The following is a 25,911-nucleotide window of genomic DNA, read 5'->3' as shown; positions in this document are numbered from 1 at the left end:
CTGAAATTCAGCTGTCAACCCTGTGGGTGCAGAGTGATTGGCCTCAGCTGCCAGCAAGCCTTTTACAACTCAAGTCAAATGAGAGAAAAACAAAAAAATGGGGGAGCTCCCTACATTATTTAAAAGTCAAGTTTTCTAATAACTAAGGTATTATTATGATTTTGTTAAATACTTATTCTCTGCACACATTATAAGAGCTTTGTAGTCGTGCTTTGCAATTTTCTAAAGTACCAATATAAAAGCTATTACAACATTACAAATACAAAAAAAATAACAAAAACAAAGACCAGAAAGGTTAAGGAACTTGACCAATTATTGTACAGTTCCTAGTTGTAGAGTTGGGATTTGAACCCAGGTCACTAGGAATTCACAATCCCAGCTCTTAACAACATACTGGAAAGAAATTTATTTGGTAATCAAACAGTTTCATATGAATTTCAATGAATCAGAGACAGATTACTGCATCGAATATTAACAGTTTTATAAGATAATTGAAATGGTAAATTACAGATATGATCATCTGTACTGCTACATGTACACTGCATGCAAAAGTAATTGTTACTTCTACTATGTTAATTTTAGGGTGGGGTGCCATGGAGCAGCAGGGCAGAACAAATGAGTTGGGGTGTGTTATCTGAAACCTGAGCGATTTGACGTGTTCAAGGCGAGGAAATGATTATTATGAATACATAATGACAATAGGATTGTAATACCATCTGCTAGATAACAATTCTTTGTTCTTAGCCAAGAACATTTGTTTCAGCTTGAGAGTAATAAGATCCCTACCAAACTTTCCAGTGCCTGAACTCTTCATAACTGTCAGGCTCGTAAAGATGACGTTTATAGTAACCGGGCATTCCTCAGTTCCTTATAGTCACTGTTGATAGGGTGAGCTTTCTCTTTTCTGCTTCCCTTATTGTCACTGACTGCTGAAAATAGCTCAGTTGGCATTCTCGGTGATTACACGGCAATATCCTCAAACCTAATAATGTACCCAGAATACAGATTAGGGACCTTTTCTTTGAGGTCTCTTAAGTACATGTTCTCTAGATTTAGACCCCAGGGTTTTGCTAATGGGGGTAAGTCTTCCTTTTATTTGCCAAGAGGCTCCCCTTATGGCTGAAGAATTGTGCTTCTTTTCCTCTTTATAAATATCAAGGTAAAGTGTATTCTGTACAAACTGTAAATGGTGCCATAATGGCCATTTAAGACTACATTGATTGCCAGACTGAGCCAGGGAATTGTGCTTGATTAAACAAGAAAACAAATGTTATTTTTTTAAATCTCTTTAGTCTTCCTTCTTGTTTTTTTTTCAAGAACCCCCAGAAAATTAATCAATAATTGGAAGTTAAGGCACAATTCTTGATTAAGTTTTCTAGAAGAATCTCCAGTGACTGTAAGACTGCCAGCAATCAGGAAAGAAAACTGACAAGAAGATGGCCTCTGAAGAGAATGTCAGTTGTTAATATTGGTTGTTAAGATGGTTTAGTGGGTAAAGGCACATGCCACCAGACTTGAAAACATGAGTTCAAATCCCAGGACTCATGTGGTAGGAGACCACAGTACTGTGAGATGCCCTCTGACTCTGTGTCTCTCTCTCTCTCTCTCTGTCTCTCTCTCTGTCTGTCTGTCTCTCTCTCTCTCTCTTTCTCTCTCCCCCACACGCACACACACACACTCCCACACGCACACACACACACTCACACACACACACTCATATACATACTCTTTCTCTCTCACACACGTATATTTTTAAAAAGACAATATTGTGTAATAAAGTTACATAAGAAAAAGAAATATCGATATTTTGAAATCTAAACAAGTGTTTAGGATGGAAAAAGAAGGAAATTAAGTGAATTGTCAGAAATACTTGGGAAATAATCCTCGGAAAGACACAGTGTACATCTGTATCATGTTAACTAGAACAGCGGTGAGACAGCCCTGATGCAGTTGTGAGAAGTAACGGGGCTTAAAACGGTTCCATATTAGAAAGTCTTCCCTCTTTGTACTTACTATGAATATGTAGATGTTGAAAAAAAATTTTAGGCTTTTTTAAAATTAAAAATACAGTATATTAAGAAATGTCTGTTTACTTGAATAAACAAAACATCCAAATTTTCATGAGCTGAGTTTAAAACCCATGGAGATTAATGAATTGAAATAAGTTTTAAACATGAATGTTCTATTTGAGAGCAGCCAAGGTAACTAAGTAGCAATTTTAAGTTTGAATACTAGGCGTCTCCACTACCTAAAACAGCACACTTAAACAGAAAAAGAAATCAGATTTGAAAAACAAAAGTTTCAGGTAATGTAAAATTGAATGAATTTTTCAAGAGCAAATTTGATCGTGTAAGGTGAGCCTAAAAGAAGCCAGACCCAGATTACATGTGGTTTATCCTTTTCCTTTAATTTCCATTCATTATTCCTTTTTAGGTGGGTTCTGCCCAGGAGGAATAATTAGATGGCATCTCTTGCTTCGTGCCTCAGGTAGACATAATTAGGAAACTATTCTTTTTTTCCAGAAGCCTTGGGATCCTTTCCACAAGGCAATTCAAGGAGCCATTATCAAAACTTGGAGCTGAAATCTAATTGCATCTCGCAGATCTTCTGATCAGTGCTTGTTATCCTTAGGCATAGGAAGCTAATTCGTATTTACAGTAAGAAGTAAGGAACTGTGCGGTATAATAAAATACCCTCTGAAGGAACCCAGAACATTGTGTACAACTCCTGCTTCACGTGCTAATAGCGGAATCTTCAGTCGTGTGTAACTTCTGCAGGACTGATTTCCACTGTGTGGAAGGAAGGGAGTTATTTCTGCTCCATTTCATAACTCCTAACTTTCTCTATTCTGGAGACATATACAAGTTACTCCTATTTATTACTCCTTTAGGGTAATATATGTTACATGCAGACACATATTAACGTGTGTGTGTGTGTGTGTGTGTGTGTGTGTGTGTAACCATATTTCTGGAGGTTTTCCAAACAGAAAGCTATCTTTGACAACTTAGTCATTTATTCTTCATATAACAGCATGGAGTTATTTTAACAAATATTCCTTGTATTATGAGAAAAATCATTTTCTAGAATGTTGACTCAGTATGTATGTTCAGACTGCAGAAGAGTCCATTCAATGTGACTTAAGCAATAAGAGAATTCTTGGATTATAAAACAAGAACCATATGACAGCATTATCCCATCAATCAAACTCAGATCTATAATCCAAGCTCTTCTTTCTACTCATCTATCTATCTATCTATCTATCTATCTATCTATCTATCTATCTATCTATCACTTTAGGTCTTAATTATTTTTTTCTTATGGTCACAGCAGATCTAAGCATACTGCATTGTCTCAGGTAGGGTTTCTATTGCTGTGAAGAGACACCATGACCACGGCAACTCTTATAAAGAAAACATTGAATTGAGGTGGTCCATTTACAGTTTCAGAGGTCCAGTTCATTATCATCATGGAAGGGAACATGGAGGCATGCAGGCAGACATAGTGCTGCAGTAGTAGCCAAGAGTCCTACACCTTGAGGGCAACAGGAAGTCAACTGAGACACTAAGCAGCATTCTGAGCATAGAAACCCTCAAAGCCCACCCCCATAGTGATGCACATCTCCCAACAAGGCCACACCCACTCCAACAAAGCCACGCCTTCTATTAGTGTCACTCTCTATGAGATTATGGGGGCCAAGTCCATTCAAACTACCACATGCATTCATAAAAACCTCCCTCGTACCCCTCATTGAGAAAGATAAATCCCTTCTCAGAAGTACCCAAACAGGTTTTTACTTCTGAGGTTACTGTTGGAAGAAAATTCATCAGGCACTCATACCTTAGCTACTTACTGGCAAGAGAAATGTCAGGAAATTGGTGACACCAATCACGGTTCGGCTGGAACTGGAAGGGGCCTGATCTCCCTGGAACCGTTGATCTTTCAGAACCTTAACCGAAGCTTATGCCTGCTGGGTAAACAGCAACAGTGTCCTCATGACTGGGTGCTGACAGACTGGGTGCTGGATTTCTACAACTCCAATCATACTCTTCAATCCCATTAACAACCATTCCCCTCCTGTTCCTCAGCACATCTAGAGACTTGCTGCTGCTCTCTACAACAGATTTTCCTTTTAGTATATACAACACTTTATATTCCTCTCCCCTCTTAGTGTGGAATTCTTTGTCGCCTTTCCAAGCAGACAACTCATAGGCAAATCAAACATAATGTATCAACCAAAGAGCCATACTCTAAGAGCCAACATGAGGTCACATAGAAATAATTTAAAAATTGAAAGGATATATGATTTTCTAAGATTCACAAGGAACCTAGCAAAGAATGAAGCAATACCTTTTAAATGTATGAGGAAATAATTCTTAACTTAAAATTATATGCAGTCTTAATTTTTCGATTGTTATGATAAAATACCATGACCAAAAGCAATTTGGGAGGGAAATAATTCAGTCCATCTTATGGCTTGTAGTCCATCAGCCAAAGAAGTTGAGGCAAGAACTGAAGGGAGAAAAAAACCTGGATGCAGGAACTGAAGCAGAGGCCATGGAGGAGTGCTGCTTACTGGCTTGCTCCTAATGACTTGCTTAGCTTTGCCTTCTTATAGAACCTAGTGCCTCCTGCCCTATGGTGCCACCACCCACAGTGAACTGGGTCTCCCCCATCAATCACCAACCATAACCATGCCCCCACAGTCTTTGTGCTGGAAGCCTTTTCTCAACTGAGGTTCCCCCTTCCCAAATGTTTCTAGCTTGTATCGAGCTGACATAAAACTAGACAGCACATGTGCTAAATCAATCAAACTACTAATTATCAATGAACATATAACAATGATTTGCCTCAAATGCGTATTTGCTCAAGAGCCTGTTAGAAACATGCTCACCAAAACAAAAGCATGACCTCCAAAACATTATCTCCAGGAAGTAACATCTCAAAGTGAAACACAAAACAGACATGGATGGAAAAGTAACCATTTCAAGTGAAAGAAGTTAATGGGAGAAACTGCTTCAAAAAGACTTTGATATAATTCTTCATTTTTCTGAACTGTACTTTTGCATTAGGAAAAGCTGGGAATTGCATTAGCAATATGCATATAGAAATTCGCAGAAGCAAACAAAGGGCAAGAATTTTCAACAAGGAGAGCAAAAGTTTCTGATAACAAGAGCAATAAGAAATGATATGATACATGTTACCTGTTCTTCGTTTCCTCTTAATGGCTTTACAACAGCTATCCGCCTAATTATACATTGGAACCTCCATCTTCTGCCACAGAATATCAACAAGTCAATGACATATTAACAAGTAGGTTATATAATTTTTAGAGACATTGTGGGACCTGGCAATATATGTCTGCATAAATTTGATACAAATAAACCTGAAATTTAAAAAACAGATAGTTTGTACTTAGACAACGTTTAAAACAAACAAGAAGAATGTGCAAATGCAGCTTTAGTTTTGCAAGAAACATTTTCTGATAAACATGTTGAGAATAATCTGTCATGCTACACACAGGACTTCCAAATGTAGAAACTGGTTTCCATCTCAAGAACAATTTGATTTCATGCACATTCAGACTGAAAAGTGTTTATTTCCCTGTGGGAAATCTCAACTAGGATCCTCTAAGGAGAAGGGGTAGAAAGAAATACATGAAACTGTCCCTGGTGGTTTTCTCTGGATGGGAAAACTGTGGAAGAAAGAATAATGGATCTTTCCTATTCTTTTCTTTTGAATGTGATTGTGTTTTTCCAAATAATGTATAATGAAGATCAACCATCTTTGAATTTATACATTAGAGAAATAAAGACTTTTTATTTAAAAAAAAAACAAACAAACAAACACTAGTCTTCACGACAAAGAGCATTATTGTGGCCACACCAGATCAGGCTAGTGGTGCCAAAAAGGGACTGTGACTGAAGGTTACCAAGGCCATCTGGAAGTGTGAGTCAGCCCGGGCGCCAAGGGCAACTCTGCACCTCCCTGTGGGTACTATCTTTTCTGGATTATGAAGGGATCATCCAAAGGACTGAGAGGGCTTCCCCTGGATAAAGAATGCTTCCTGTCTCAGAACACCACAAGCAGTGAGAGATAGGCAGGGAAAGGTGAATTCAGATAGAAACTAATAGTTAGGATGGTGGTAAGAGGATCACGGGTTACCTATAGTAACATTTAATTCTTTAATTGCATAGTGCTGACTGAAGGGAGCAAGCAAGCTCTTGCATGGTACAAGTCTGCTGTTAGTTGCATTTCTCTTTTCTTTTCTTTTTTTTTGTCTAATTCTATGAAATCTGCTAATATTGATAAATCAAGTCTCTCAACACACAGACATGTGTGCACGTGCACGCACACACACACACTCAGAGAGAGAAAGAGAGCTATATTTTTATGGTACAGAGAATGAAGAGGGAATAAGAATGACTAAAGAGTCTTGAACTGCTTCCTTTCGTTTATGAGTTAACAGAAGTAGAGAGACAGATTATTTCTATGGCATTATGCCCCAGCTGCACTGATCTGTTTGCCATTCCTCCAAGAGATCATTTTCGTTATGTTTCCTGGAATTTGCTCGTTTTTTTTTTCTCCCTCCCCTCCTGAGTCTCTTAACAAACTTTTCAACCTAATAAACACCCACATGCTCTTGCAGATAAAGTTGAAATGTTTCCTCTAGCGCGAAAATTTCCACAACTAAAAATTAAAATAAAACTAAATTATAGCAGCTGCAATTTAGTAGGCTGTCCTTTCTTGGGTCCCCACCCTGTCAGACACCAGGTAGCTTCAGTCTCACGTTACAAAGAAGGAAACTGAGACTGAAAGGATTTAACTGGTTCAAGGTCACACAGCTAGATTTGAAATCCCAAACCAAACAAACCCAGGATTCCCTCCTTAAAGTACTTTCTCTTTCAAATCAGGCATCACCTACTAACCATTTTTGCTGGAGATTTGCTTACATGTTTAGCTGCCCTATGCTCATGTGTTAATTTCCTAATAGCAGATAGATTGTCTTTTTTTGAAATGCTTTTTAACATGAGATAATGTTTTTTATTTTACTTATTATTGATATTCTTTGCTTTGCTCTACAGGGTAGAAAATTATAGGTGATGTGTTCATCATTGGACCTAATACCAGGCCTAATGTCTGCCAAACAAAAACTGTTTATTATAGAACAAACAATTGAATGGACACCTGAACAAATATATGTAGCAGAAAATACAAGATCTACCTCTTGCAAGCAATACCTATAAAAAAAAAAAAAAACCTTTCTTGTCCTATTGCCTAGATTAGAAAAAAAAACTAATGTTTCTGTGAAATACACTACCAATATCAATAATCAGGTTTGGCCAAATGAAATCTGTACCTAAGGAATTCCAGAGTGCATATGGTGTGAACTAGAATAGCTTTTACATTCTATTCCTTAAAGAGATGGAGGTTTTATAAAAGACAATGTTACTTCGACTATTACTCAGAGACAATTGCTAATCTGAAGATCTGTTAGGCAGTTTGAAACTGGACCTTAAGCCAGGTTCTTATATTGTCACTGCAGAGTCTACAAGTGAACTTCATTTGGTAGTCTTATGAGGTTTTCTTGAGTTTTGAGTTATTAAACATTGTCCACTAACCACTAAACTTCCAAATTCTGTGTAGTCTTCTACTGAAAAAAAAATTAACAAAACGTAAATCATAAAACCAGTTTATAAAGACAGGACATTAGCTTTGCCCATGTTTCCATTAGTGGTCAGCTGACCTCATTGTCTTTGGACCACATTGTATAGGGTGTGTTATGTCAGGAAAATGTGATGTAAGAGAAGCCAGATAGTTCGTGTCAGGGAAGTGAGGAAAGAGGAAGATACCTTACTCCCACAATCACTTTTTAGGGCATATTCCAGTCACCTAAAGTTCCCACTATGCTCCACCTCTGGGCACACTATAGTGACATAAACCTCCTACTACGCCTCACCTCTGAACACACCATAGTGGCCGAAACCTCCTACTACGCTCCACCTCTGAAATTTTTCACTTGATAGTGCTATAGTAGGGTTTTTAGCGTGGGGGTCTTGGGATATGTATAAGATAGAAACTTCATTTTTTGGTAACTAAAAAATTCACAATCTGTGAGGGTACCATGGTTTTGTTGAATTGTAGCAAATCCATGTCCTGGATTTTGTTCTGGGGGGGGGGGGAGCAATAATTGTTTGTTTGTCTTCTCATGAATATCCAACAACAATAAAAACTTAGTGATAATAGAGCATGTTAAATTATTTCTTCTGTAACAGCACAATTATGCACCAGATTTTAACATGAAATGAGAAAGGAGTAAGTGACACTGACTTCAATTGTAACCCAAATAAAGCAGGAAATTGGGGGAAATCGGTTTTTCCTTTCATCTTATGTGGAGAAAATGTGTCACATGGCAAACGCATGTGAATCCAATCTGTTTGGCTTATTCATCTTTGCAATGACATCAGACACCAGAAAACTGCATCAGCAAACTAGTCAGTATTTCAGTATCGTCACATAGTCTTGAAACTTGTACAGTTACAGTTTCAAAAACTATATATCCTGGTAGTCTCCTCCTCTTCTTCTTCTTCTTCTTCTTCTTCTTCTTCTTCTTCTTCTTCTTCTTCTTCTTCTTCTTCTTCTTCTTCTTCTTCTCCTTCTTCCTTCTTCCTTCTTCCTTCTTCCTTCCCCTTCCCCTTCTCCCCCCCCCCCCCCCCCCCCCCCCCCCCCCCCNCCTCTCTCTCTCTCTCTCTCTCTCTCTCTCTCTCTCTCTCTCTCTCTCTCTCTTTCTTTCTTTCTTTCTTTTTTTCTTTTTTGCCAACTTGACCGAAGCTAGAGCTATCTGGGAAGAGGGACCTCAACTGAGACAATGTCTCTTTAAAGTTGGTCAAGTCTGTAGAACATTTTATTGATTAACAGTTGTTGTAGGGGAGGCCCAGATTACTGTGGACAGTGCCACCCCTGGAGCAGGTGACCCTGGGTACAATAAGAAAGCAGACTGAGCAAACCATAAGCAGCAAGGCAATCAACATCAGTGCTCCATGGTCCTCTAGTTTCTGCCCTGAGTTCCTGCCTGGATTCTCCTTCACCATATCCTGTAACAGGAAATAAACCCCTTTCTCCTCAACTTGCTTTTGCTCATGATGTTTATGGCAGCAATAAAAAAGCAAACTAACTTATTCTCCCTAAAGGCATATTTTCTCTTCTTTTCTTAGCTGCTTCAGCTGTACTATCAGATATCATATACTGGATTATGTCTAAGCAAAAGAATATATTTCTCAGAGTTCTTGACATTGGTACCTCCAAAATGAAGGCACTGATCACTTCATATCTGGTGTGGTCCTAGTCCTTCATAGAAAGCACCGTCTGACCATGTCTTAACACAATGCAAAAAGTAAAGCACCTTCCCAACCTCTTTTATACTGCATGCTATTAGTTCCAGTTAAGAGGTTTGTGTTTTCATGACCCAAGTGCTCTGCAAAGCCCTATCTCCTAATACCATTATCTTGCTTTTATTATTTTTCTACCTCAATTTTCCTTTTCGGGTACTTATACTAATAGCTACCCTTTTAGCAAGATTTCAAATACACAAGGATGTTGTGGTTCTTCAGGAGTTATCTTGCAAGACAGACCTCATGCCCTCTGAGCATCACCTCCCCAGTGTATCTTTCTCCCAGCCCCTGTGGCCATAGCCCTACTTTCTGCTTCTATAAGGACTGACCATCTAGATTCTGCATGCAGACAAGGTCGTACAATATTTGGCTTGATGCACCTGGTTTATTTCACATGATATAATATTCCCCCAAGTTGATCCATGTTATTGCAGGTGAAAGGAGTTTATTTCATTTTTGTTGTTGTTTTGCTTTGTTTGGGCCTGGTGTAGCTACAGTAAATTCTTGCTGTGTAGCCCAAGCTGGCATCCAACTTGTGATCCTCCTACTTCAGCTGAGATGACATGTGTATGCCACCATGTCTGGCCTAGGATGTCCTCCCTTGTAAAGTCTAAATGATATTCTATTCTATGTGTGTGCCACATTCGATATTCATTCCTGCATACATGGACATTAAAATTGTTGCCATATTTTGGCTAGTATAACTAATGTTCTAAAGGCTGCGAGAAGACAGATGCCTCTTAAGCGCCAAATTTTCATTCCCTTGGGGTGGTATGGACCAGAAGCTGAATGGCTGGATCAGTTTATTTCTTGTTTTGAAAGCAGGGCACTCTGAACTTCTACAACTGAAGTATTTATTCTTGGAAATCATTCTATTTGTTGGAAGGATGAACAAAATAAAACAAGTAACTAGAAAGAGAAATAGAAGTCTATCAAGGACATCACCACTGAGGACATTAATCGGAGGGTTGCTAATACTGACTGTATTTTTAAGTTTTGCTTAAGTAATAATTCAGAACATAGGGCTTAGGGACACACTAAGTGAACTAACAAAACAGTTAAACAGAATTCAGCCTGATCTGACAAATCACTGAAGACTCACTGCTGGTGTGACCTGTTTCCTATCTGCTGCATTGAGATAGCATTCTACACTGGGACATTAATGTCCTATAGGACCAAGAAGTAAACTTCATTTTATCTGGTCCAGCACTAAGATCTTATAGCTTCTTTGGGAATCGGTGTGTTACTCTAGTCCACAGTGGGTAAATAAAAGCCTGGCTAAGACTGTCTGATGGCTAATCCATGGGGTTGACTGTACGGATAGCAACGTGGGAAGGTCACCTTGGCTAACTAGCCTACCCACTAATTAAAATCATCAAGAGTAGGGACACATTATCAACGTGTGGCACAACCTGCTGATCTGAAGGTGGCAGCAATTTAGTACACTGACTCTCCTCTGTGTCCTCCCCGCTCTCACTTCTACGTCACCTCATCTCTTCTTTCCTTTTGACCCTGAGAGAAAATATTTTTTCACTCTCATGTTTCTTTACTCAAGGGCAAGAGCAACAATGGCAAGCAAAACAAACCTCAGACTTCTGGCCACAATCCAGGTCAGGTTGTGTACAGCCTCTTCCTTAGAGTCACCTCGGAAATAGCTCTCATCCTGTCACTGGGCTCAGTGGACTTCCCTGTGCTATTCCTCAGCTTGCAATGAGGAGTTCCCTGTCACAGAACAGGGGCTCATCTGTTCTCGCTTGTTTGTAGTTTTCGTATCCCACACCCTTGCCACTGCCAAACCCTTATCTTCATTTTAGTCTTCTTTTAGACTTTTTTTTTTTTGGAGTCAGAATTTGAAATTGACTTGCTCAGAAGACCAATATTCTCTCATAGTAACTTGAAGCATAGAATGGTCAGAGTCGATTTGTGGGTGGTTTTGATCATGGAGATGTGATTTGTAGCCTGCCGTTCATAATAGATCACTTCCTAACCTGATTCTAGTCCTGGCCTTGGCCCATTTCAGAAAATTTTCTAGATGGTTGGCATTTAGACTCAGACCTTGAAATTTGGTAGCCTGAAGGAAAATTTCCAGAGGCACTCCGTGAAGAAACGTGGTAAGGAGCTCGTGGCGATTCTGGGATATTATGTATAGTTTAGATCCATTCAGTAGCTAACAAGTTCATTGTGTAGCAAACCCTAGTGACTTGTCAGCAGTTGGCAAATAAGGCTGAAACCTGTCCCAACAGAAATTTTGTAAGAGGTTAAGCCGTGAAACTTTCATCTACCCTGGAATTGAAGTAACTCACCAGAGATGGGTCATCAATCATAGTTAATGTGTTCAAAACAAGTCCTACCTCTTGTGCGGCTCATTGTATTCATCAGCACCGTGGAGGTCAACAATCCCGAAGAGTCACTTTGGGCCAAGTTGCCAATAGCCTGTGGTTTGGGCAGCATGCCTAGGCTGTCTTGCTCAAGGATGGCTCTCAGGTAGTTGAACCCCATGGGCCAGTTTCAACCAAATCCGAAAGAACAAAAGGGCAGTCTTGTTTAGAAGGGACGGCATTATATTCCATCTTTGAAATGGTTGTCTTAAAGTAAAATCACTGGGTCAAATGTCTCCTAGAGTTGCCCAGTGCCGGATGGCACAGGTAGATTAAAAGCCTGAGTTATTGCTCTCACGCTGTGCCGTCACACGTCACGGAAGCAGAAAGTACAAACGTGTCCCTCCCGTGAGCCTGTGCGTGCGCTCTGAGTGTCTATAAGGGCAAAGCAGGAATGCACGCTGGAGTAACAGATCATCTAGCTGTTCGTTATAAACTCGCCCGATTTCTTTAAACATGACTTTGGAAAGAATTTCAAACACACTGGCAGGCATCGCGAGTAATACGAAGAATGCACGCACACAGACATCAACCTGATGTACCACAGCATTCTGCATCACTCGTTCACACAACTCTTTTCCTTTCCACGTGGGAACACGGAAATGTACACATTCAAATAGATGGGAATATACCCCTATTAGTTTTATTTGATGTACTTGAGAAAAGGCTGCTCAGCACATCACTTCCCCATCCCTAAACTGTCCAGTAGTTTGAAACATGGATAGAGCACTTTTCTACATAACTACAGCATAGTCTCAAGCATCCGATGGATTTTCAATTTTTGTTCCTGGCTTATATAAAACTTGTTTTAACTTGGGTTCTGAATTATGGACGAAATAAACCATTAGTTGAGGCATAGCATAAATAACTGGGAAAAAAAACTTATATCACTAACATTTCAAGTTTCGGAAGCACACAGGACACACCATTTGATGGACAGTAACAGAGTATCGGTATTAGGGATCCACGTGCCTTACAGGTTCATTTCATGAACAATGCAATGGCAACATCCGGAGGAAGGGACAACCATGAATTAATAAACATTATCTGTTCAGACTATCTTTTCTTTCCATGTCTTCATTTGCTTTTTCTTCCTTGTAGCAATCTATCTCCAGGGCTTTAAAAGACTGAGTGAGTGTCTACTCAGAAAGCACCATTGCATTGCTTCTTGCTAGGAATCACGCGAGAAGTAGAGGGAGAACTGAATTCGGTTATGGATGGTCTCGAGAGTAGTTGTTCTCATACAGTACCACAACCATCCTCTCATTGAAATCAGTAATGGAACTCTTCCCTCTAAATGGCAGGCTTACGCTGCTATGGTTGATATTCATACTCCACAATCCATACCACTAATTTCAATAACTAACACTTAAGACATTGGCCATCCTTTCTCCTAGGCAGCTCAAGCACGCACCTCTCTGTCCACCCAAGTGTATCATGCATGAGGGGAGCCAAACTCGATGGACAGCACTTTAAGAATTTAGAATGCCAGAAAGATTCTCCGTAGGAGGGTGTGAGGCTGTAACAATTTATGAACCATGGGTGGGTCCCGAGTCACTGCGGTAGACATTATAGAGCCAGTCCCGGAAAGTCCTCTTCACACTGACTCACTGACATCGTGAGGGTTCCTCAAGCGTGTGCAGACGTCAAACAACAAGTCTACTTTGTCCCTATAAACTCTTCTATTCAGTTTCACATTGCCAAACTCTGCTCTAAGATCGAGCTGTTTAGTAATAAGTAGCCACGGTCTGTAACCTCAGAGGGTTTACGTAGAAATTCTTTTGCTCGACAATGTTGGACATCCAGAAGTATCACACACTTACAGTTTGTCCTCCCATAAACCTTCCAGGCATGACTTGGACCCACAGGGATTTCATTTAAAGTCATCAGATTGACAGGAATAAAGAACATTTGTGTTAAATGACAAAACATGGACAAAATGATTATTAGGGGACCCTCCAGCTTTTAATGTCTTAACAAGAGAAGGATGCTTGGAGACTATTAGACAAGGAGAAATTTGTAAATATCTGTGCTCTTCAGTGTCTCGGTGAGATGAGGAGCCATCTGGAGGAAAGGCACATTCTGGACAATGAGGATAGTGTTCTTCACAGCAAGGACACCACACTTCGGTTCATCACAAGGCAGGAATGAGTTCCAAGTCAGCTTACAGTACCAAGTGTCTGAAGCCTCAGGGAAACTTCAGGGTGGTTCTTAGAGGATTTTAATTTGGCAGATGGTCTTAAAAATCATTTCCATATAGGTCTGAAGCAAGCTGTTAATTAGCATTCTCTACGTGCATTAAATATTTAAATCAGGGTAAGCTGGAAAAGTCATGTAATAGTCTCAGCCTGGCCTATGTGAGCAGCATGCTAACACCACGCTTAGTTCCCAAAGGTTTTAGGTGTTTATGTTAGTATGGATTGCCTTTGGCTGTAAATATAAACATTTTTGATGGCGCTGGCTCAAACAGATGTATATTTCTTACATTAAAAATATGAATGACTCATTAATATGGAATGTCATCCAACAGAACTTTCCAGAATCACATACTACTTCAGGTTTTTTCATTCATTAAATATGAACTCGGTGCCCCAGATCTGCCAGGGTTCTAACATGGCTGCTCCAGCTTCCGGCAACAAATTCACATTCTAACCAGTGAGAAAGAGTTAGGAAACAAGAAAATCAGATGAAATCCATCTAGCCTGTATCTTTTAATGAAAGTTCCTGAAATTTCAACATGCTTCCGCTATGACTTCATTCACCAGAACTTTAAGTGGCAATGCTTGAATACAAAGGAGTCTCGAATTTTCTTCTCTTTGGGACAGTGGTGTGTTTACTTGAAACTTGGACTCTAATACCACTGAGTAAGGAAGGCACTAATAGAAGACAGTTAGCAGTCTTTTCCTCAGGTTGTTTACTAATAATGCAACATGCATTTTAAATAGCAATCCACAGTGCCTTGTTGGTAGAGTAATTTGTGGGATGTTCTTTTCCCATGTGAACACAGTCGTGAAGTTTTCACTTGCTTTTGTCAGACATGTTTGGAGAATAGGCCTAATGATAAAAAAAATATGCTAGAAAAATTAATTTTAATAGCATCTGTCAGTTGATTTCCAACCTTGGACCTTACATGCCCACTAGGAACTGGGAAAAGGTAGACAGGCAAACAAGGAAAAGTGGATTTGCATTCTCCAAACTTTTTGACCATCTTCATAGTCTTACAAATCATAGCCTCATCTAAATTCAAATCACAGGTCCATTTTGACCTGACTGTAGAATTCTTAAGTTACCTGAGAGGAATAGGTACATGCCCTGGTAAGATGGTGCTTCAGCAGGCATGCCAAACTTCGATAGAGAGATGCAAACAGGAACGCCTGAAAGGAAAAAAGGCAGAGAGATAGAACCCACTGCTACAGTGTCTTGGATTAAGGTAGACAGTAGCTACCATTTTGCTGACACGAGGCAGACAGACCCCTTAATAGGAAGACTGTGTAATCATAGGGCTGTTTTAATGGGGTTTAGAGAAACACCAGAACATGATGGAGCCAAATGTTCCTAAAAGTATGAAGTAATTGCGTCTGTTCCATCATTGCAAGAAATTAAAGCCAAGAGCAGTTACATCCCCAGTAGTAAAAAGAACTCGCTAAATTGCCATTGTCATCGACAGAATGAAGTGAGCTTTCTGGTTGCTTTGACCAGCCACATTTTAAAACTTGGCTGTCCATGTATCAGAAATCACATTAAAAGAGCATTAACTGATTTTGACAAAATAAGTTGCGTTATTAAGGTGCCATTTAACTCAAGACTCTTGAGTTTAATTGCTAGATTAGAATTTTCAAATGAGCATGGCTTTTAGATTGCAGTGGATTTAGGAGCCTGATTATTAGTTATTCTTCTTCGCCTGTGTGTACAAGAGAGGTATCTAGTTCTCGGAAGAGAATTCACTGATTGAAAGCTGTATCCACAGAGAATAACACTGGCGGACTGTGGTACCCTGACTCTAAGAAAGATAAATATGGACAGCTGAATGATGGGCAGTCAATCTTCTGTAATTAGGATATCTGGTTTGACATTCATAACAGAGCATTTTTTCATGGTCAAGTGCGGTGCTGTTCATAATGAAACTGGAATAACGGATATCAATCTGGTACGCTCTAGAGCAGTTAGGATGTATAAACCGTGTGTGTGTGTGTGTGTGTGTGTAAGAGGAAAATGGTAAATAAGAATCACTCTACCAGTGATTTTTCTCCCTTGGAACAAAACTTACTCAACTCTAAATTATTAGGTTTACAGGGTGAGAAAATCAAGTATGTATTCTTTGAATTGATGCTCAGATATGTTATTGTACAACAATGTTACAGAAAGGTGTCCTTAACAAGGGGAAATGAATAATCCATGCATTTTTCAGGGCGGTCATAGCTAACAAGCATTTCTAGACACCCAGTGTCTGGCAACAATATCAACATGAGTTAGATATGGGCCAACTCTAGCAAACCAGTCTAGGAATAAGTCATTGTAAAAGTGCATTTGGTGTTTTAGTGGCTTTGAGAATTAACTTCTGATTTGACTCCCTTGCATTAATCATGATTTATCTATCTGTTCCTTACTAACTTAGATTTTCCCCGGTCCCCTCTTAATTCTGCACAATGTAGCAGAAGCAAAAGGCCAATTCACCCCTTGGTAAGGTTCTCTCAACCCAGAGGTCACTGCTACCCAGAGTGTCAATGTATTTCTTTTCTACTCTAAAACTTGTCCCTACCATCCAGAATTTTTCTGAGCAAATCATAGATGAACTGGAGATTTAGAATGTCAGGGCTAAAAAGCCTTGTTCAATTAGATAAATAATCTGCTGGTGATTTCCACAATTAGTCTTCTCACTTACAGTTTCAGTATGAAAAGGCTAAATGATCATCTCATCCCCGTGATGGATAACCGTGTCCCCGGGAAAGATAAAGTGCTAGAGTGAGCTCTTGGCATAACTTTTTAAAGTCCCAACATGTTTTCATTGTCTGCATGTAGAACATAAAATGTTACAGTTTTCTGAGCTTTTACTATTTTTTCAGACATTGCCACTTTACCTTGAGAATCATATTTAATGATAAGAAACACTCCATAGAGTACCTATGCTGTCCTTGCCATTTTATAAAGACAAAGAGAATAAAAGTATGTACATTAATTGTCTCTCATACCAGCATCTCAAGCTTAGATGGTGTCCTCTGTGACATACATTGAGTCTGGAGACAGGGGTTGCCTTATCCCATAGTCTGAGATCTTGAGTGATGCCTTCCTGGATGGGTGATCTTCCCCTATCAATGAATTCAATCAGAATAATCTCTCACAGCCATTGTCAGAGGCTCATCTCTCACGCTATTGCAGATCTCATCAAGATCACAGTTGACAATGACCGTCACACTAGTGTGATAAGACCACCAAGCAAGAAAGCTGCGGGGGGGGGGGAAGGGGGAGGGAGGCGGTGGTAGCAACAAGTCGACAATTCACAGTATAAAAATGACTCAAGCTCACAGCATATTGTATTTTCTTCTCTTTACATGGAAGCCCATAGTTCAGTTTGTAGCAATCATCTCTTGAACTGTCATTCCCTGACAAAGTGTCCTGGGTCTCATCAGCTTTGAACTGACAATACTCTCCTATACTTTTAGGCACTTAGACCTATGCTTTTCTCCTTGGATCCAGTAGTTGGAACCCTCCAGCTTCTCTCCGTCACACCAAGGCTTCCAATGTGGACGGTTTGGAGGGTTGGAGAACGAAACACTGTCTTATTCATGGTATGCAAGAGGCCTAGAATTAGGAGGAAACCACACTGTCCTCTAGACCCTAACCAGGTCTGCAACATCTGGTGTCATGACAGATTCCCAGGGAGTCTCGGCTGGGTTCCCTGACCTTTGTTAACATTTTCTTTATTCCTCTTGCCCTAACTACACATGAATTTCTTTGGAAAATGGCCAATTGTTCCTCTATCAAGCAGTGCCTCAAGATGGTCCACTTCTAAAAGCCAAAGCTCTTCTGACAATAGCTCTGTAGACGGAGCATCACTTAGAATCCCAGGTCCCCTGGGAATTCAATTACCTTCTATCTCGAGATAATGAGTGAAGCAAATATTTAAATAGACGGGGTGAATCCTAACAGCACCTAGTCATCTAACTTTGCCTTTGGAAAATAATCAGCCCTAAGTCAGCACAACCGATGCTGCGAATTCCCTTTAACCCTTGAACCTCTACCCCTGATTCACCTCCTGAGTGCCTCCGTCCCTCGGTGATTTAAGGACCAACTTCCTCCACCCTGGGCCTTCCTGCCCCTCCTGTGAAGAGCTTGTCATCTGCGTCATTAGAGTCTAAGCCGAGCTTCCTCTAGGGAACTTCCACATGAAGGAAGCAGGCAAAGAAAGGCAGGAACTTGATCATCTGGATGATCCAGTGGCAAGTAAAAAAAAAAAAAATTAAATTTAAAAAATAACTTAACTGTGACCAGATATGCAGACGGGGCTGACAGGAAATTATATAGCCAGGTCCAATAGAGGTAAGAGCATCTATAGGCTGACGAGGAAGGTTGGTTAGAAGAGTTTGCTCTAGCAGGGCTCTGCACAGGTTCACTGAAGTTTGGATGACATCCAGATCATTAAAAATCTAGAATATTGTACTAAGTAAGGATACAGATTTCTGCTATTGATGAGATGCTTTGGGAATGTAAGATGGCATAAGAGAGAAAGAAAAAATGAGCCTCAGAAATATAGGGGACAGTTAATCTTTAAGCTTTCTAAGAACTGCAGAGGAGAGCAAGGGTCAAATGGAATTGGGGTGCTTTCTCTATTTGTTGGTTCATGGGAGGGTTAGTACGCAGGTGTGACTTTGGGAAATAGTGTCCCCTGGTTTGTTGGCTCATAGATCATTGTTAAGCCCCCAGTGTCAAGTATTTTGGGTCAGTGTTTGTTTCTCGAAGCTCATCTCATATAAAGTCCAGTTGTCCAGTTGACAGCTGAAATCACTTGACCAAGGCCATTCCTGAGTAACTGCTGGAGCCAGAAAAAGAATCTGTCTTTTGCCTTCAAATCAAATAGTCTTTCTCTGACCCCATGATAACATTCCATAGGTAAAGTCACCCCTCCCTTTCTCCCCTCCCTCCCCCCTTCCCTCATTCCCTCACCCCACCCCACCCCTCTCTCTCTTTCTCTCTCTTCTCTGAGATGAGATCTGGCTATATTGATCATCTTGTCTCAAACTCTCAGCTTTTATGCCTTTCCTGCTTCAGCCTCCTGAATGCCAGGAAGATGTGTGTGTGTGCCACCCTGCCTGGCAATCTTATTTAATTTTCCACCTCGAAATTATCAACCCCCTGTGAGATTTGCTAAAATACTACTGTTAGAAAAGTTTCTGATACTAATGTAAAATCCGTGACGAGGAGAAGGCAAACTCACATGGGTGAGATGGATCAACAAGTATACTTCTTGCTACACGGTTCCCAGAACCTGTAGAATGTGGATGTACAAAGCTGCACTCTCCCTGCCCCTATGAGGAAATGGAGGTGGAGCAGAGAGAATCCCCAGGAGTCCGTGGACCAGAGAGCCTTGCAGATAAAGCAGCAAACAGCAAGAGGCCCTGTCTCGAACAAACCAGAAGGTGCAATAATACCTGAGGTTGTCCTTGGACCACTATACATATGCCATGGGAAATATTTGTCTAAGTGTGTTTCTTATAGACAAATATGCAACATTGTACACACACACACACACACACACACACACACTCACGTGGGGGGCATGCATGACCACTGGAGTCCATACTCTTAATTTGCTTATAACCTAAAGTATTTAACTTCTCTAAAAAATGTAGAAATTTCTAAAAGCTAAATGTGGTCTTAATAGTTTAAATATGGGATTTTTAAAAGACAAATTCTAGCAACAGTTGGCCAACATTCCGAGAGTCTGTTGTGCTCTCTGCAATCCCACTGGCCAGAATTTAAGTCCCAGCAAGCATTTCCCTTCATTCATTTATGCAATCTCATCATGTGCGGGCTTTTGTGTGCACTTAGTGAGTGCCCTCTGCTTCACGTGCCCAGCTGGCACACCTCTAGTGCTCCATGGAAACTCACACGAGTGTGAAGAACGCATTTGTAAATGCGTACCTGTTAGAGGGCTTATACCGCAGGGTGCTCTGTGCTCTACTCCTCATGTAAGGTGGAGTAGAGGAAAAATGTATTACAAAGGGGAGAGAGGAAACCTAAGAATAAAGCTTCCATTCATCAAACAAACTAATTCCGACTTTTGTATTTTCAAAGTAATTGGTCTGCTTCAAATTCAGCCTGCGGGGCCAATCAATACTTTAGAGTTTAGCAGATTAAGTAGAACAGAAAACAACAGAGTGAACTGCACATTATAAGGATAAATATTGTTTCATATAAAGTTTTATTTCTATTCTCTGTATACCAGATCAAATGTGTATCTGTGTGCATATGATATATATATGCACTTAATATATACTACTTTAATTATATACAGATTTAATTTGCATCCTATATGTGTACATATGTAGTACTCCTTTTGTTTTACTTAAATTGAAATCTAAGGCTTATTAATGACTCAAATAACATTTTGTCATAAGTACATATGTATACATGCACATTCACACTCATACAAAACAACTCACAGGCGTTGCTACCACCATCTCATCTTAAACAAACACAACAATCACCAGATTCCTGTACATGACTGTATATTGAAATTAGCACTCATATATCAAAAATGAGAAAAATGAACAATAGTATTCATTGCACCTCCAACTTTAATCAAGACATCTGTGTCAGAGCATATAATGTGCCTATATTAGTTTGTATATACATATCTGCACTTCACTGATACACACTAGTCCTTTCAAACCCTGTGTAAATGAATGGAGACGTCAGAAAGCCATGACACGCCCCACAGAAGTTGAGTTCTCCATAATAGCTACTTCTTGAAGGATACTGAAGGGTACTGAAAGTGTAAGCTGGGGCCTGCAGCTCATGGAAGACAGAACCCTTTCAAGATATTGAATCTCTCCAAGTGAGACGGAGGAAATGCTGAATTGTTAATTTGCTTGCTATGTTTATTTTAATAGCGGTAAAGGGGGGTGTGTCTTCCAGGGGGGTGTGTCTTCACTGATACACACTAGTCCTTTCAAACCCTGTGTAAATGAATGGAGACGTCAGAAAGCCATGACACGCCCCACAGAAGTTGAGTTCTCCATAATAGCTACTTCTTGAAGGATACTGAAGGGTACTGAAAGTGTAAGCTGGGGCCTGCAGCTCATGGAAGACAGAACCCTTTCAAGATATTGAATCTCTCCAAGTGAGACGGAGGAAATGCTGAATTGTTAATTTGCTTGCTATGTTTATTTTAATAGCGGTAAAGGGGGGTGTGTCTTCCCATCAGTGTCTTAAGTATGTTCCTAAACAAGACTCCTTTTTAGTATTAGGAAGAGATAAAGAGATGGATTTTTATATAAAAAAAATAGTTCTTATATGTTACATGCAGTAGACTTGATAAATGTTTTACACATAAATCACATGTATAAATTTAAGCAAGTCCATTAAAAAGAAATAAGAATATTAATATATGATTTTTTAAATCTTAGTTGGTCTTAGGTGGTGCACACCTTTAAGCCCAGCACTAGAGTGGCAGAGGGAGGCGAATCTCTGTGAGTTCGAGGCCAGCCTGGTCTACAAGAACTAGTTCCAGGACAGTAAGGGCTACACAGAGAAACCCTATCTTGAAAAAACAAAAACAAACAAACAAAATTCCAATAAGACGGCAAGCAGTGGTGGCACACACCTTTAATACTAGCACTCAGTGGTCTACAGAATGAGTTTCAGGGCAGCCAGAGCTACACAGACAAACCCTGTCTTAGAAAAATAAAATCCAATAAAATGTGTAAATGGCTAGAGTAACCTTTTAGTGGATGCATTTTAAGGGGAATCTTACTGTATAAAAGAGCAAACTAAAATACAGAGAAAACACTCGGTCAAAGTTTCCCAAAATGATGTTGGTTTACCAAGCTGCCCTTTGGACCTAATGCTCTGTGGCTCAGGACAGCAGCACTGAAGGGCATGCCTCCAGAAGGCTGCTTCTCCCTGTATCTCTCCACCACTACAGTGGCTTCCTAATGTCACCTCCTTGTCTCTTCTCTGTTTTATCTCCCGGAACCACCAGTGCACTCACCCAGTGCCCACAATATCCATTAGCTCAAGGCCACATGTTTGTTTTCAACTTTATTTCCCTCCTCTCCCTGGAAGGAATCTCTTCCACTAGTTTACGGCCCATGAGTGTAGCCCTTCTTCGGGCTCCAGCAATTTCTTCTACTTGGGAACAATGCCAACCTGACCCCCTGTTCCTATAACCTTCCAAACCACAGACTCTGCTGTGACTTCCATCTAGGAAGCTTTCTTCCCTGGCTCTCTACTCACTCAGCCTCAGTCCGTACCCTGCCCCCTCCCTGCCCTGGCCTTCAGCAGCATCCCCAGCTGAATGATTTATATGCCACCTTATACCATCTCTAGGCAGCAGCTGATCTTGTGTGTGATTTTCTCAGCAGGATACCGTAAGGTCTTTCCTAGGTCTAGGCCACTGAATCTTTCATGTTCTTGGATTTCACGGTAACTAGCACAACACAGAGGAGCTGTAAATATGTATGGAGATTCTGATTGCTCTTTAAAGAGAGAAAACGAAGACGAAGAGGGATGAGCTTTGCCTTACATTCCTCAATAGTATACATCATAAAGCCAGGAGCAGCCAGACACAGTTATAAACACAAGCTTCTAATCCTAAGTACTCCAGAGGTTGAGGTGATAACTCAAAGCTAGCTTGAGCCACAGAACAAGATTCCATCTCAAAATAATACATGCATAAACTGTGTGTATGCACGCACACATACATACTAGAAAAGGAACAGAAATGGGCCTCAAAGGCAGGAAGGAGGAATAGAAGATTAAAAATGAAGATGTCCGATATGTAGAAATTTATGTATCCCATAATTGCATTTATGTTGTAGATGTATCTGACATCTGGGTCAGATAAATACAGGACACTGTATAAAAGGTATGGTTTATCAAGAGGTGATAATGGACATGTGAAAGAAAATACTCCAAAGTTTAGATGATGCTTGCTGGGTGACATTAATTGAACTCCAGAGGGTCTGGGTATTGATTGGTTTATATCCATTACAAATCTCTAAAAAGCAGCTACACATGCAATTTCTCAAGCTTGTGTAGCCAAAGACCTCCATTACCAAGAATATTGTAAAGATCAGGTTCCCTGACACATACTTTGGGAAATTTTGCAGTGGTCCTTCTTATAACCTCATTGTTAGTGATGCTCAGTTGTGACCTATGCTGTACCCTGATTGTATATGTTCATATATACTGATTTTGCATGATTTGGTGTAGGCTAACAAAGGTGTGAGATTATTCATTCACATTCAGGTCATAATTGGTTAGCACTTAAGTGTTGGTGTCGTTGACAGAAAAATTACATTTTAAGATCAAAAAGTCTGCAAAAGGGAACTCCAATAATCAAAATATCTTATTACAGATTAGCTTAATTAAACAACTTTGTAGGATCGGGATACTTACTATTGCTTGAGCACTTACTTTAAGTCAGATACTGCATTGGGGTTTGACATGTATTTTCATATCCATTTTCCCATAAATTATAAATTAGAGACAGACATGCAAGTGCCGCATAGAGATGGTAGAGGACAGTAACACAGCTAGGATTCTGGAATCAGATTCCGAGTGATTCAAGAACCTACTCCTTCCGATTTGTCGTTCTGCTTCCCCGAGGAGCCCAAGGATTGTGGGTTCTTGCATGTGTATTTAAGAGCCTCATTACACAAGTCTATATTTCCCCAGACATCCTTGCAGGACTATAGAACTAATTTTGGGGGGCTGGAGAGATGACAGTTCAGCAGTTAAGAGTGTTACTGCTCTTGCAGAGGACCCGTCCCCCACATGGTGGCTAACAACTGTCTGTAACTCCTGTTCCAGGGAATCCAGTGCCTTTTTCTGGCCTCTGTCAGCATCAGGCATGCATGCAATGAGCATACATTCATACCGGGAAAGCACTCATACACAAGGCATCAAAATAGATTTTATAAAATGTTTCACAAGTTTTGGTTATGTCTTCAAAAAATGAAATTTTCTTATAGCACATTGGGTATGGAACCTTGTTATGTGTAAATGGAAAATGGTTATACCTGATCCAATCCCCAGTTTGGAACTTTTTCTAGAATGTCCAGGTAGTTATTAAACACAGGCCTTGGTGATTCCAGGAAGGTCAGCAAACACTTTTAGGATTAAAAACATATTGGTTATATGAATTTATGCCATGTTTTCTAGGCACATTTGCATCAGATTCTCGAAAGATTTATTATGCTTCCAAAAAAGTGAAGACTCACTGTGCCTTTAAATTACAGAGACATCAGATGGTACTCCTTCTGTCAGTGACCCGTCAGCATCTTAGGAAAATACTTGTTGCAAAACAATCATATTTTTTGTATTATTCACATATACAAATTGAAATCCTATAAATGTCAGGAACTACCCTTGACATTTTTTTAAAAAGCCTAGGTACAAGTGCAGAAAATCACAGAGACAAAAACTAGCAAAACTGTGTCCAGACTGAACAGCTGAGGTGTAGTTGTAGATGGGCTAGTGAAGAAATCAGAATTCTGTAGAAGAATATGCAGGCATGAGCTGGCAGTCAGCTTACCCGACACCCTGTGCTTTTAAGTCATGCTCTTGAATATCCCCAGAAGTCAGAACACTGAATTCTGAAGGAGTATGAGTAGCAGGTAAGTGCCCTGCTGATGGGTCTACGCGCTCCCTGTCCCCTTTATGTGTTTCTTCCACATAGAGACCCTGCTGGTATGAGTGCTTGCTGTGCAATCCAAGGTAATGCGCTAACCAATCTCAGCCCATTGGCTTCCGCTGCGTAAATCGTTGGCCCTATTCCCCGAAACCATCTCCAGAGTGCTTGATTCATCACGTTCTTTTCCCACCCATCAGCACTGCAGTCTTGTTGGGGGATGCCCCGGTAATAGCTACAATGGCAGAGTTTAGAAAGGCATTTAGTACAAGCTGAAGAGAATTCTTCTGCAAACTCAAGCATGATAACAGCACAAGCAGAAGGGAGCTTGCACATCCGACTCATGACCAAAGGCATGGCATGTTGAGAACAAAGCTGAGGCAAGCTGGAGAGATGGCTCAGTGGTTAAGAGCACTGCCTGCTCTTCCAAGGGTTCTGAGTTCAATTCCCAGCAACCACATGGTGGCTCACAACCATCTGTAATGAGGTCTGGTGCCCTCTTCTGGCCTGCAGACATGCACACAGACAGAATATTGTATACATAATAAATAAATAAATTAAAAAAAAAAGCTGAGGCAAGACTCTTCCGATCTTATAAAGATGTGCGTCCTGAGAAAATGTGAACCCAGAAAGGCACTAGGCTATGGCATCCATGTAGAAATGAACAGATGAGATTTGGTTACAGTTGGCAACGGTAGAAATTAAGTAGAAACTGTTTATTGGCTAAGTGTTAAGCGGAGACAGACAGAAATGAGTACACATACATATTCCAGACTTCCTGTCCACCGTGAATCTTCTTTTCCTGGCATAATTTATATTTCAATTTTTGATATGAAATGTTCACTCTGTTCCATGATTGAACTCAATCAACGGGACTCTAGGATTATTGTACTGGATCTTTGTCAGCTTCTGGTCAGCTCAGCAATCCCTCCTACAATATTGGGTGACTCGACTCAAGTTAACCGAAAGCAGACAGCCTGTAAAGCGATACCAGAGAAGAGCCAGAGAGCTGGGATGTCTGAGGTGGGCTGCAACGGGAGGTCATGTCTTTTGGGGGGAGTACTTAGTGTAAGGTGTGCGCACGCGCAGGCTCACACGTGTAAGTGCGCATGCAAGTATATGTTCGTGGAGGCGCACAGTCACAGGTTGAGGTACGGTTTGTGTATATGTTTGTGTATGTCATGGGTTGATTTCAGGTTCATATTGCTCAGAAACTCTCCACTTTTTTTGGGGGGGGGACATAGCCTTTCACTGGGCTGGCTAGTTAATGAGCACTGCAGATCCACCTGGC

General features: G+C 40.4%; 1 protein-coding gene across 6 annotated transcripts in view; it reads left to right on the top strand.

Annotated features, from left to right (window-relative positions):
* The window catches only part of Pde4d (phosphodiesterase 4D), a 1,097,876-nt gene that overhangs the window by 1,009,094 nt on the left and 62,871 nt on the right, over window positions 1–25,911 (top strand). The gene's annotated exons all lie outside the window — the stretch shown is intronic.

This window comes from Alexandromys fortis, unplaced genomic scaffold (assembly GCF_014885135.2).
Source record: "Alexandromys fortis isolate MF-2015 unplaced genomic scaffold, M_Fortis_MF-2015_v1.1 scaffold_76, whole genome shotgun sequence".
In the NCBI taxonomy this organism is placed as follows: domain Eukaryota; kingdom Metazoa; phylum Chordata; class Mammalia; order Rodentia; family Cricetidae; genus Alexandromys; species Alexandromys fortis.
The sequence above is the reverse complement of the archived record's forward strand: the minus strand, read 5'-3'. Positions and strand labels throughout refer to the sequence as shown.